Raw genomic sequence first — 14,696 nt, 5'->3', positions numbered from 1 at the left:
AAAGGGCTTTTTTTCCGGAGGATCGGGGCCAGTGTAGACGCTCTTTTCCGGCTTTTCTAAAAGCCGGAGAAAAGCGGCGGACATTTTTATTTAAATGCCGTGGGGGATATTTAAATCCCCCGCGCATTTCCCTATTGCGATTTCAAAAATTACCATGCCCCTTCCGGAAAAGGGGCCAATGTAGACGTAGCCTGGTTGTTCTGTTTTTTTGTTTTTTGAAAGGGCATAAACTCTGTCAAATTAAGTGAAAAAAATATAATAAGGAAAGCCAAAAAGGGTTTTGAAGACCAGCTAGCCAAATACTCAAAAAGTAATTGCAAAATGTTTTCATCAGAAGCAGGAATCAGGCTAAACAACCAGTGGGGCCACTGGATAATCAAAATGCTAAAGGAACACTCAAAGACAATAAGGTTATTGAGGAGAAACAAAATAATATTTGTTTCACTCTTCACAGCTGAGGATGTTGAGAGGTTCCTAAACCTGAGCCATTCTTTTTAGGTGACAAATCTGAGGAATTGTCCCAGCTGGGGCAGTGAGCTGGGAGCTGAGGGCCCTGACCCGGGTGCAGCAGAGGGGCCACCACCAGCTGTCCCAGCACCGGAGTCGGCAGGGTCATCCGGGGAGGCCATACCAGGTAAGTGCCAGCACTGTCCACTACCCGGGGGGCAGGCAAGGAGGGAGACCAGGGACCATGCGTGTGGGCCATGCCTCCCATGGATCACCAAGCCACTTGTGCATGTGCGGACACGTGCCATGCCATCCTTGGGCAGGTGGCTCCAGCTGCGTGCCACAGAGGGGCCGTGGCCTGATAGCCACAAGTGTGTGTGAAGAGACCTGACACGCTCCCAACCCCGGGGCAGGACACAGCAGGATGGCCTCCCTTCACACGCCCCTTCTACACACCTCCCCCCCACCCCGGCCGCACTATACACAGCACAGGGGCACAGGTGCAGTTTCAGAGCAGCTCCCAGTCCCGTGCAGAGCCGGACATGCCGACCATGGCCTCTGTGCAAGCACATCAGCTCTGACGGTGCAGCTCTGACGGTGCTGCCCTGTGCCGTTCCTGCACCTGCTGCCCCCCCAGCTACTGTTCCTCTTCCTACTCCTGCCCCCTCCCACCTTTTCCTCCTCAATCTCCACATCCCCCACCACAACCTCCGCACCCTCCTACCCATCCCCCCGGGGATGCCGAGGCCCTCACCCCCGTGGTGCAGGGAGGCAGTTTGCCTGGCAAGACCCCCACCCCTGAGTGTTGAGCTTCCCCTCCCCCTCCTTCCTCTTGCTCCCCCCTTCTAGCTCCCTCCTCCAAGTTTTCCTCCTCCCCTCTCCCACTCTTTCTCCTCCTCTCTCCCACCACCTTTCCCAATCTCCCCAGAGTTTCACCCTCCCACAGTTTTGTTAAATAAACAGAGTTTGTATTTTCAAAAATACACATATTTTATTCATCATCGGGAAGGGGGGGCTAGGGAAGGGTAAGTGGAAGGACGAGAGGGAGGAATGGGGCATAAGCCCCCAGTGGGGCAGACCAGGGAGACTGTTAGCGCTCCTCAGGGTGAAAGCTCTCCTGCAGGGCCCCCTGGATCCTGACAGCCCCTCGATGGTCCTCCCTGATTGCATCCTGCAGACAGTGCAGCCAGGCTGCTGGCAATGTGTCCACGAGATGCAGCAGAGTCCCTGGAGGTAGGTCTGGTTCCATGTTGTAGAGTGCCGTGGTGTCCCGAGTGAGGGCAAGCAGAGCACTCCAAGACACAAATGCTTTGCTGTCCCTCAGAGAGGTAGACCAGCAAGCAGGGAAACCTGTGAACTGTCTGTCCGGCATGGGGGGTCATCAGGGGCTTTTGTGGAAAAATTTGCCAGCTGTCTACACTGGCTGCTTGAATTTCTGCAAGAACACTGACGATCTCATGTAAGAAATCAGTGCTTCTTGCGGAAATACTATGCTGCTCCCATTCGGGCCAGTGTAGACAGCTCAGATTTGTTTTGCGCAAAAAAGCCCCGATAGCGAAAATGGTGATCAGGGCTTTTTTGTGCAAAAGTGCATCTAGATTGGCCACAGATGCTTTTGCGCAAAAGTGCTTTTGTGCAAAAGCGTCCGTGCCAATCTAGACGCTCTTTTCCGCAAATGCTTTTAACGGAAAACTTTTCCGTTAAAAGCATTTGCGGAAAATCATGCCAGTCTAGGAGGAGTATAACTTCTACAATTGGAGTTCAAATACAAATAAATGCATTTACACATTCCAAAGTCACTTTCTGTGAATAATTTGTAATATTTGTAGTTTCAATGAGCATTCTTGCCTGTTAACTTAAAGAAAATGAACACACAACTAGCATAAGTACAAATAAGTTGCCTTTAATTATTTAGTCCATGAAAATATTCACCCAGCTCCACTTATCATCACAGATGTGTTCAGAGAAGGAATACCTTTTACTGTAAATCTCTTTTTGGGAGTCAATGATATTTCCTCCTAACTTTTACTGAGCTGATGTCACACTGTATTTGCTTGTGCCTTTACACAGGAAAGGGAAAAAAAATCTTTCTGCTCTTGGGAAAATTGAATGCTGCAGAATTCAGAAAGAAACAAGAAGATCCCCTCTTCAGCTTATTTATGCAAATCAGAAGAAACCCATTCTTAAAGCAGAACTTACCATTAAAGAATGAATGGGTAAAAGTTTCAAAAGCACCTACAAACATAAGTCATGCATTTGAAACTTTTACCCAACATCCCCAGGGTACTGGAGAGGTAAAATATTGCACATGCACCTTCTCCCCTCAGGAGATGTTCTCTGAACTTCCTGCACTTGAAACAGATTGGCAAAAGCAATAATTCTAATTCCCTACTATGCCTGCATCAGCCAGCTCTCCTTCCACAGAAAACTAAGAAGAAAAACAAGTAAACAAAAGATCTCGAGGAGACAGACCATCCTGTTTCAAGTAAATCATTACCATTTCCAATGAGAGCATGCAAAACTGGCTACTATTCTCCTTGGGCCTGAATTAATTCATGCTTAATTCAATGAGAAATGAATGCATGGTTCTTTATCAAATTCTGTTCATGCCTATTGTATTTGTTGGTTGGCACTGCTTTCTTCTTCAAACTTAACTATTTAATAAGACATTTGAGAATTACATGAATCATGTTTTAAGGGATACTTCTGTGCATCCAAATAGTTCTATTTGTATTTTCTAAACTTGGGGCTAATCTCACTTATTGCCTCCTGCAAAATAGTTAGTGTCCTCAGCTGACATAATCAGCATTTTGCAAGATCCAGCCCCCTAAGAAACTGTATGATCTTGAATTTCTCTTTTGGATATTCAGAATCTACATTAGGAATCCATTAGGTTTTATTTCAGGAAACAGTGATTCTACAAGATTTCCCAGTCTCCTCTATAATTTTCTTCATGCTCATTTCCTCTTGTTAAGGAAATAAAAAATAGCATTTAATTTGTTTCATCACCTTCACAGGATTGCCATTAAATATGAAACTGACATGCAAAGTTCACAATTATTTTAGTTTTTCCTATCTCTTTTTTCCTGAGGTTACCAGTTTTTGTTTTACAAAAGAAACTAGCATGACACTGCAAAAATGGTCTAGTCAAGAATATCCAGATCCAATAAGCACCGTTAACTACTTTGAATATGACTTTTTTTTTAAGTCTCAGAGGGGTTTGTACTTGCAAAAACAATGAGTCCTGTGACACCTTAGAGAGGAACAGATTTTAGTCTCTAGGGCTATGTTTACACAGCAGCATTGTTTCAGAATAACTGACATTATTTCAGCTTCTTATTCTGACTCCTGTCACCCTCATTTCACAAGGAGTAAGGGAAGTCGAAGGAGGAGTGCGCCAAAAGCCAAATTAAGCTATTTCAACTTCAGCTCTGCAACTGACATATCTGAAGTAATGTTTCTTAATTGGACTTTTGCCCTGCTGCATAGACATGCCCTAATGTGCCACAGGACTCTTCAATATTTGCCTTGCCAATTTTAAATATAAATATAAATATATGGAGATATACCATCTCATAGAACTGGAAGGGACCTTGAGAGGTCATCGAGTCCAGTCCCCTGCCCTCACAGCAAGACCAAGTACCATCCCTTTTATGGATTTAAGTTTCTGTTAAGACACTCATAAGAATATTCTAAAGTTTTCCTCTTGATGGGAAAGGAATTGAAATCTATTAAGAATATATGATTAAACTTGGAGATGTCCAATGACAAGAGTCTAGTGGGTGGAGGACTGTCATTGAGAAGACACAGAATGCAAGTTCAAAACCCACAATTCTTTTTTTGGTATATTTTATTAATGAAATTCTATCTTGTCTTCATGAAAAAGTCACAATTTATGTTCTAAATAAGAAGTAAGATCATCCCAAAGCTTTCCACATTTATTTTGGTTATGAGCACTTTTACAGCTAATTCTATTGAGATAACATATTCTGTGGGATATGTGCCTAGCTATCATGCATCTTCATGTGGTTTCAAGGAGAGTTTTAAACCTGACACTCACTTTCTGATTTAGGGGGTCATTTATCTTATCTGCTGCAATTTCTTCACTTATAAAATGGGGGTGATATTTTACTGCTAAATATTATCATGCTTTCTCATAATTTCAACTGCCGAAGTCATGTTATTTGCATCTAATTGACTTCAATTTTTTTTAAATAAAAATTATTTGGCACAGATGTTTCAGTAATTTTGGGAGCTTTCACATTACCCAATGATGTTCAGATTTGCACCTCCACTGTGATGTATGTCACTTTATTATTATTAAGAGCCAGAGAGATTAGCTAGGAATACGGGATTTAACAAGATCTGCTAAACAATTTTCTGAAACTGCAGTTACATGTAATATTTACATAAAATGTGTGGTTCTTAAAATCACTACAATGTTATTATAAAACTTCATGTTTCCTGTTTTATAAACAACTAGCCAAATTAGCCCGTCATAAGATGGGATTTTCAGGTCTCTCCTCCAGGTCGAATTTCTCTCCTGAGCCTCCGGTCTCTCGCTCCGGGTCTCTCTCCCTCTCTCTCTCCCTCTCTCTCTCTCCTCCTACTGTCTCCCCCCCTCTCTCTCTCAGCTCTCCTCCACCTCCTGCCTCTCTTTCTGTCTCTCTCTTTCTCTTCTCCTCCCCCTCCTGTCTCTCACTTCGGGGACTGCAGAGCCCAAACAGTCGCTTGCGCCACTTGCTCCCACGCAGCAGCATGGCTGAGCGGCGCAGAAGTCAGCCCAGCTCCACTGCGGGAGGCGAAGGGGGGCGGGGCGGTGACATTCATGGACAGGGGGCGGGGCCTGGAGCTGCTGTCACACCGCATGTCATCACCCTGCCCCCCTTCACCTCCCGCTACGGTGCTTGACTGACTTCTGTGCCGCTCTGCCGGGCCACCGCAGGGGAGCAAGTGAAGCAAGCAGCCGTTTGGGCTCCCCCGCAGCGGCTCAGCTGAGCAGTGCATAAGTCAGCCAAGCGCCATGGTGGGAGGTGAAAGGGGGTGCGAAGGGGTGCAGGGAGGTGACGTACACGTCCAAGCCCCACCCCTTGGCCATGTACATTGCCGCCCCGCCCCCTCTCCCCTCCTGCTGTGGCGCTCCTGTCGTGGCACCCCCATGCTGCATGGGGACCACGGCACCCAAATGGCCGATTGCACCACTTACTCCCCTGTGGCGGCCTGGCTGAGTGGCGCAGAAGTCAGCCGAGCGCCACAGTGGGAGGCAAATGACATGACTCAAGCAACAGCACCTCCCAGAGAGAACAGCCAGGGAGGGAACAGCCAGGGAGGCAACTGCACCACCCAGAGGGAACAGCCAACATTTCAGTGTTACAGAGTCACAGACATTGGGCTACTATATATATGATGGGCCAGATTCTGAAAATGCACACCATTGTATGTACACCCAGAGAACCTCATCCAACTAATGTTAAATCTCATAGTCCAAAAATCAAAGCAAATAAAAGCTGTAAAATTGATTTTCCAACAAAAATATATACAGAGGATTTAAGCCCTTTTATATGTACCTACAGGAAAGGCCTGCATAGCATAAAAATGGTATTTACAAACAATGTGAGATATGTTTTCACAGTCACAATCTTGTAATTGAGATTTATATTTTCCATTGAAAGCCTAATGCTAATTTTCCTTATAGAATAACTAAAAACTGTTTCAAACCTGAATCCCTATACCAGAACACTTTTCCCATTATGAAAGAATAATTCGGTGTGTGGAGGTATAGATGTATGTCAGTCCTAGTAAGTGATTCATGACATGGATTTTAGCAGGAGGTTGGACTCAATGCCCTCCTGAGGTCTCTTCCAACCCTATGATTTAATGAATCTATGTTTCTCAAAGCAAAGCTCTAAGGCTACATCCACACTACAGCTGTGTCTACACTGGCAAGTTATTCCAGAAAATCAGCCGCTTTTCCGGAAAAACTTGCCAGCTGTCTACACTGGCCGCTCGAATTTCCGGAAAAGCACTGACGATCTAATGTAAAATCATCAGTGCTTTTCCAGAAAAACTATGCTGCGCCCATTCGGGCAAAAGTCTTTTTCTGGAAAACTGTTCTGGAAAAGGGCCATTGTAGACAGCACAGTAGTGTTTTCTGCAAAAAAGCCCCGATCATGAAAATGATGATCAGGGCTTTTTTGCAGAAAAGCGCGTCTAGATTGGCCTCGGACACTTTTCGGAAAAAGTGCTTTTCCGGAAAAGCATTCTGCCAATCTAGACGCGCTTTTCTGAAAATGCTTTTAACGGAACACTTTTCCGTTAAAAGCATTTTCGGAAATTCATGCCAGTGTAGACGTAGCCTACAAGTTTTTTGTGCAAAAACAGATATTTGTACTCCCTTCCTATTCCTATAACTTTGCATTTCTAATTAAGTTAAGAGAGAATGAGCTGAATTTGGTACTCTGTGGTACAGTCATCAGAATTGTTCAGTGGTTTATAATTAGCTAAACCTAAAATGTTAAGTTCACTTTGAAAGTCTGACCTCTTACAGTATTTCAATGGAAGTTGACTGAGCTTTTTCTTAAAATCCCTCTTATGGCTTATCTGCACTGCAGGGCAAAAGCCAAATTAAGATATGCAACTTCAGCTATGACAATTGCATAGCCGAAGTCGAAATATCTTAATTCAGCTTTTGGTACTGTCTACATAACAGGAAGTCAAAGGAAGAACACTCTTCCTTCAACTTCCCTTACTCTTCATGAAATAAGGGTTACAGAAGTCAGAGTAAGAAGTCTTCCAGCTTGACAGTATTTCAAAATAATGGTTTGATGTGTATACATATATTTTGTTGTTTAGAAATACCCAACGTTATTCTGAAATAACGCTGCTGTGTAGACATGCCTTTAGTAAATTACCATATGGAAATAACAAGTTCTGGTTTTCTTCTGTTTTAGAATTGTGCAAAACCCAATGGCTGTCTCTACATTGGCACCCCTTTCTGGAAAAGAGATGCTAATGAGATCAGTCGAAATTGCAAATTCTGCGGGGGATTTAAATATCCCCCGCGGCATTTGCATGAACAAGGCTGCCGCTTTTTTCCGGCTTGGGGTTTTGCCGGAGAAAAGCGCCAGTCTAGACGGGATCTTGCGGAAAATAAGCCCTTTTCCTCAAGATCCCTTATTCAAGTAGGAATAAGGGATCTTCCGGAAAAGGACTTATTTTCCGCAAGATCCTGTCTAGACTGGCGCTTTTCACCAGCAAAACCCCGAGCCGGAAAAAAGCAGCAGCCATGTTCATGCAAATGCCGCGGGGGATATTTAAATCCCCCGTGGAATTTGCAATTCCGAAGTGTCTCATTAGCATCCCTTTTACAGAAAAGGGTGCCAGTGTAGACACAGCCAAGATGTTTGATTTTCAGGGTATATAAGACCAATTTTCTCCATCTTTCTCTTGTTTTTAGCTATCTTTCACTGAAAAACATACATTAATCCAGATTTCTTAAAAAAATTGACCTGCATTCATTTAATACATACATCTGATTTTTTCAGACTGCAGCATATCTTAGAAATACAGCCTTCATTCACACCTCCTAATTCCAACTGTTTGCCATATGGTTATTTGTAAGAAATTACACTTTATAAACAGCTCCTGGAATTACATTGTGACTCAAACATTAGATTGTCTAATGTAAAAGCAAAAATGTTATTCTCTCCCTGTGGTAAAACTATTTGGCAGGTGCTGTAAATGCCATTTCAACTCCTCACTTATATTATATTCAACCTTTGTTCTGTCCCTAATCATAAACCTCTCTTGGCTTTTATAAAATGTCACTGCCTTTTCAGACAGTACTATAGGTCACTCAGGCAGAGCCAAGTTGTACTTATACTCAAAGTTTGAGCATATGACTAATTATAGAAAAGTAACAAAATACACTGCCACACCCACTGCAGTGCTAAATTGTCTCAAAAGCACCATGAATTTTATTCCAGGATTCATAATGTAAGAACAAGGCAGAAATATAATATAGGAAAACATTATAAATCTTAAGAAAAATGTGCCTAATTGACTTATTGCGTGACTACCTCCTAGAGATCCCTACCTAGGCTGATGACTTGTTTGTTAGGGGGCTGCTAGGTGCACATACTATGAGAAATTTCTGCTCTGAAGAGCTTACCATTTCAGTAGAGAGACACAAGAGCATGAGGGGAGAAAAAAGAGACCCGGACCGTTAAAGAAACTGGCCCAACATCAATCAGCAGTTTTGTGTTGATGCGGACTCTGTCAGTCAGTGGAAATTTGCTGTGCAGGAATCAGGGTATGTATGCTATCTTAGCCTTGGCTGAGTATTTCACTTCCATAACTGTAACCAGTTTGATACAAAGAGTTTGTTTTCAAAGATTGATATTATTTAATTTAAATGCGAGATTGGTTAAAATAATTAAAAATTATTTAGCACACAGTGAAAACTAATTGGTCCCATGTCCTTCCCCTGATATTTTATGTGCATGCTGCATGTGTAGCAATGTCCTCAAACAGAAACGGCATTACCTTCTTCTCAATTCAAAATTCTCTACCTTGAAATAGTTACAGTAAGGCATTATGTATTCTCCAGATTCTCTGGAAGGTATGGATATATTAGTAGAGAAAACTCCCTCTTTCTTTACCCTAATCTTGAATAAACATAATTTGATTTTTACTTTGTGCAAATCCAGGAAATCTGTCAGGGTATTTCTACACTACAGCATTATTTCAAAATATCTAATTTCAAAATAGTTAAGTCGAAATAAGTTATTTCAAAATAACGCATCTACACACAAAATGGATTTCGAAATAGTGTTTTGCTATTTCAAAATAGCGCATCCATACTGAGTGGATGCTGAATCGCATTTAAGGTCCAGCAGGGCATCAGGTCAGGAGTTACTTTGTATGCCTGCTGCCTGAGGCTGTCTGAGGCCTGTGCTTAAAGGGACCCCCCCCCCCCCCCCCGACAGCTGGTTCTCAGCTTTCCCTGCTTGCTTGCTTACCTCAATGAGGAACAGCAAAGTATTTTCTCTCTGCATGCTCTGGTTGCCCTCACTCGGGACACCACAGCACTCTGCAAAACAGAGCCAGAGCTGTCCCTGGGCACTCTTGGATACATTGCTGTGAGCTTGGCTGCACTTTCTGCAGGCTGCAATCCGGGAGGTCCATCGGGGGGCTGTCAGTATCCAGGAGGCCCTGCAGGAGAGCATCCACCCTTAGGAGCACTAAGAGCCTTCCTGGTCTGCCCCACTGGGGGCTTGTGCTTCATTCCTCCCTCACGTCCTTCCACTTACCCCTCCCTAAGCCCCCTTCCTAATATCAAATAAAATACATGTATTTTCATGAACACAAACTCTCTTTATTTAGCAAAACTGGGAAGGGAGAAGGAATGAAACTCTGGTGAGACTGGGCAAAGAAGGCGGGAGAGGAGAGAATAGGGGATGGGAGAGGGGAGGGGGAACCTGGGAGGAGGGAACTGGAAGGGGGAAGCAAGGGGAAGAAAGGGGAGCAGAAGCTTAGGGCTCAGGATTGGGGATCTTACCGGACCAACTTCATTTTCATGCAAACCTGCTCCTGGGTTCACATGTGGCCTTTGGTGGCCAGGCTGGCAGCTATCCTGCCATAGACGGCCATATTCCTCCATCTAGTGCAGAGATCATGGATGTTGGGGGCATCTCCTCCAAACCTAAATAAGGTCCATGATCTCCACCCTGGACCAGGAAGACGCCCACCTTCTCCGGGCCCTGGCAGGCTCCTGGGAGCTGACAGACTGCTCCTGGGGAGCGGTGGAGGGCTGGCTTCCAGTGGTTTGCTGGCTCATATTTTGGGGCCACTGGGTAAGGGGCAGTGACTGCTGTCTCTGGGCTGGCAGGCTTGGAGCTGGCACAGGCACTGTGGCCAGAGTCAACCTTTTTAAGGGCTCTGGGGAGAGGAGTTCTCTTGGTTGAGGCTGGAGTGGCCACCAGGGCACCCTGGGAAGGCTGGAGGCCCCCTATTTCGAAATAAGTGTCTACACAGCACTTATTTCAAATTTGGCATTATTCCTCGTGGAATGAGGTTTACCAAATTTGAAATAAGCACTCTGCTATTTTGTATTAATTCTGAAATAGTGGTTTGGCTGCGTAGATGCTAGTAATATTATTTTGAAATAACAGCTGTTATTTCAAAATAACTTTGCTGTGTAGACATACCCTCACAAAAGAGATGTAGCAAGTCTATATTAGTTGTTATTGCTCGGGTTGGGGATCTTTCCTAAATGTTTTTTTCTTCTCTCTCTCCAAGCAAAGGAGTGTTCCTCCCTTTCTCCTTTTGACTTCGTGAATTGCTGGCTCAAGAATTTGGCAGCTGTGTCTACACTATAATAACATGTGTGGCACAGCCATGGCTGGCCATGGTCAGCTGACAGGCTCAAGGCTATAAAACTGCAGTGTAGCCATTCAATCTTGGGCTGGGACCCAGGTTCTGAGACTCTCCTTGCTTGTGCATTCTCAGTCTGAGTTAGACTGTCAGGCTGCGTCTAGACTGGCAAGTTTTTCCACAAAAGCAGCTGCTTTTGTGGAAAAACTTGATAGCTGTCTACACTGGCTGCTTGAATTTCTGCAAGAACACTGACGATCTCATGTAAGATTGTCAGTGTTCTTGTGGAAATACTATGCTGCTCCCGTTCAGGCAAAAGCCCTCTTGTGCAAATGCTTTTGCATAAGGGGGCTAGTGTAGACAACGCGGTATTGTTTTGTGCAAAAAATCCCCAATCGCGAAAATGGCGATCGGGGCTTTCTTGCGCAAAACCCCGTCTAGATTGGCACGGACGCTTTTCTGCAAAAAGTGCTTTTGCAGAAAAGCGTCCATGCCAATCTAGACACTCTTTTCCGCAAATGCTTTTAACAGAAAAACTTTTCTGTTAAAAGCATTTGCAGAAAATCATGCCAATCTAGACGTAGCCTCAGAGTTGTGGGTGTTTCATTGCATTCAGACAGGGTCCGGGGAAGGCTTTTTGGTCTGGTCTATATTAGAAAATTAAATCCCCATGTTCCATCAGTTGCCAGCCATGATGTAACTACAGTTGTGGTAGCAACTGGGTACGTATCCGTTATTTTATACAGGACTCGGCTGGCAGGTGTTGTTAATGATGGATCTAGTACAGAATGTAACTGCATCTTTTGGGGATTGAAAGAAGTATTGCCAACCTCCATGGATCAAAAATCATGAGGTAGGTCCCTCCAAAATAAAGAGACTAATTAAATTAATGAGATTGCAGTTTTAATTTTTTTTAAGTATTATCTCAGTTTTAAGCCAGTGGGTTGTATTAAGGCCACATTTTCAAGACCTTGCCTACAACTGTGGGGCTAGAAACTTTTTTTAAATGAAAGATAAGATCCTCACATATTCAAAAAAGCAAAAACCCACAGGATATTCCGAGATGTGAAAACAAGATAGAAATGTAGCACTTACCTGTTAGAATATGCATGTTACCATAAATGTAGACTACTGTTTGGTATAAGGACTGGAAGAAATTCTGGGGCTCTATTTTCCTACTGCTTGTCTCTTTAATACTTGTAGCAGTCAACAGAACAAAGCTGTGGTGACCATGATATGATCACAAATGTTCTTGGCAGAATCTCTTGAAGTAGGGTTTATGAAACTGGGAACCATGGAGGAAAGGGGAGAGAAAGAACTCAGACATGGTTTTAATAAAACGTTCCAGTTAAAAACAATCTTCTGCTCTGGGGGAATAACAGAAACACAATATACCTTTGGAGAGACAGTGTTTGAGCTTGACTGCTCTCAATGTCTCTATTTCTTGAGATGGCTAGTGTGTAGAAATTTAATAAAAATAACACAACTCGTGGCTTTTTTCCACAGAATGAACAGGTACAGGCATCTAGGAGAGAATTATTTTTGACCGAGACACACAAATTGATATTGCAAGATATTTTCTTTATAGCACTAAAAAGCCAAACTTCTTCCCTCCTGTGTGTTCTTACTCTTCTATTACTGACAGCTTGCATTGCTGTACTCTAGCTTGCTTTTTACTCTCTCACATTGCAAAGTGCACCCATTTTAGGAGACTGAAAGCTAGTGCTGAAGGCATGGTTGGGCCTGAGTGGTCCATGGCCCATCCACTATCAATCCAGGCCCACCCACCCATGCAGACTGGGTGCGGGGGATGACCCGACTGCACCCGGTGCTGTGGCTGGAGAGCAGGGCCAAAGCTGACTCCAATCACATGCTCAGGCCATAGGGAGTGGCTGGGAAGAAGGACTGAAGCTGCCCCCACTCTGCCAGTGGGGCTGGAGCTGACCTTGCTCCACCAGCACTATGGTGCCCTGCTGCCCAGCACTCTGTAAAGGGAGCGGGGCTCAGGTGGAGGGGCTGACCCTGCTCCATCCAGCGCAAAGCCAAGGCTTACGACCCCCACCATATTCTGGCTGTTACTTATCTCCTTATTATCTTCCAGATGTTTGCAGATGAATTCCTTAATTGCTTGCTCCATTATCTTTCCTGGCACAGGAGTTAAACTGACTGGTCTGTAGTTTCCAGGGTTGTTCTTATTTCCCTTTTTATAGATGGGCACTATATTTTCCCTTTCCCAGTCTTCTGGAATCTCTCCCAACTTGCATGACCTTTCAAAGATGATAGCTAAAGGCTCAAATACCTTCTCTAGCAGAAACTTGATTATTCCAGAAGGTATTTCATCAGGCTCTTGCAGACATCTTGCAGACATCTAACTTTTCAAAGAATTTTTTAACTTGTTCTTTTTATATTTTAACTTCTTAACTTCCCCTATTTCCATTACCATTCACGATATCAGGCATCCTGTCACCATCCATCTTCTTGACAAAAATGAAAACAAAGAAGTCATTAAGCACCTCTGCCATTTCCAAGTTTCTGGTTATTGTTTCTCCCCCTACAATGACCAATGGGCCTACCCTGTCCTTGGTGTTCCTCTTGCTTCTAATATAATTGTAGAATGTCTTCTTGTTACCCGTTATATATCTAGCTAGACTGAGCTCATTTTGTGCCTTTGCCTTTCTAATCTTGCCCCTGCATACTTGTGTTGTTTGCTTATATTCATCCTTTGAGATTTGCCCTACTTTCCACTTTTTATTACTCCTTTTTTATTTTTAGATAAAATAAGATCTCCTGGTTGATCCAATTTGGTCTCCTGCAATACTTTCTATCTTTCCTATGCAGTGGAATAATTTGCTTTTGATCCCTTAATAAAGTCCTTCATAAAAAGTACTAACTGTCCTCAGTTGTTTTTCCTCTTAGTCTTGCTTCCCATGGGACCTTACCTATAAAATGTAATAAGCGTTGCAAGTCACAAAGCGGGCCAGGATTTCTGCATTCTGTGAACTGTGCTCCTAACATGAATAATAGAACCCTAGGGCTGGAAGTAATCTCAATGCAGGACCAACCCTAACTAAATCAACCCAGACAGGGCTTCGTCAAACTGGGACTAAAAAAGCTTTAGGGATGGAGATTCCACCACCTTCCTAGAGAAATATTTTTTCCTAATATACAATTTGGACCTCCCCCACTGTAACTTAAGACCATTGCTCCTTGTTCTGCCATCTGTCACTATTGAGAACAGCCTCTCTCCATCCTCTTTGGAACCTCCCTTCAGGAAGTTGAAGGCTGCTATCAAATTCCCCCTCATTCTTCTCTTCTGCAAACTAAATAAGCCCAAATCCCTTAGCCTCTCCTTGTAGGTCAAGTTCTCCAGTTTCCTAATCTTTTCGGTTGCCCTCTGCTGGAGGGAGGGCCAGAGTTGGATGCAATATTTCAGATGTGGCCTAACTAGTGCTGAAGTAAGGGGAATAATCACTTCTATAGATCTGCTGGCAATGCTCCTCCTAATGCACCCTAAAATGCCATTAGCCTTCTTGGCTACCAGGACAGATTGTTGATTCATATCCAGCTTCTCATTCACTGTCATCCCCAGGTCCTTGTCTGCCAAACTGATGCTTAGCCATTCTGTCCCCAGCCTGTAACAATGCTTGGGTTTCTTCCATCCCAAGTGCAGGATTCCGCACTTGTCCTTTTTGAACCTCATCAGAATTCTTTTGGTCCAATCCTCCAATTTGTATAGGTCACTCTGGAACCCCTATCCCTACCGTCCAATGTATCTACCTCTCCCCCTATCTTAGTGTCATCCGCTAACTTTCCGAGGGTGCAATCCATCCCCTCATCCAGGTCATTAATAAAGATGTTGAACTAAAATGGCCCCT

The sequence above is a fragment of the Pelodiscus sinensis genome, chromosome 9 (genome assembly GCF_052426305.1).
Source record: "Pelodiscus sinensis isolate ZL-2025 chromosome 9, ASM5242630v1, whole genome shotgun sequence".
NCBI classification, from domain to species: Eukaryota; Metazoa; Chordata; order Testudines; family Trionychidae; genus Pelodiscus; species Pelodiscus sinensis.
The sequence above is the reverse complement of the archived record's forward strand: the minus strand, read 5'-3'. Positions refer to the sequence as shown.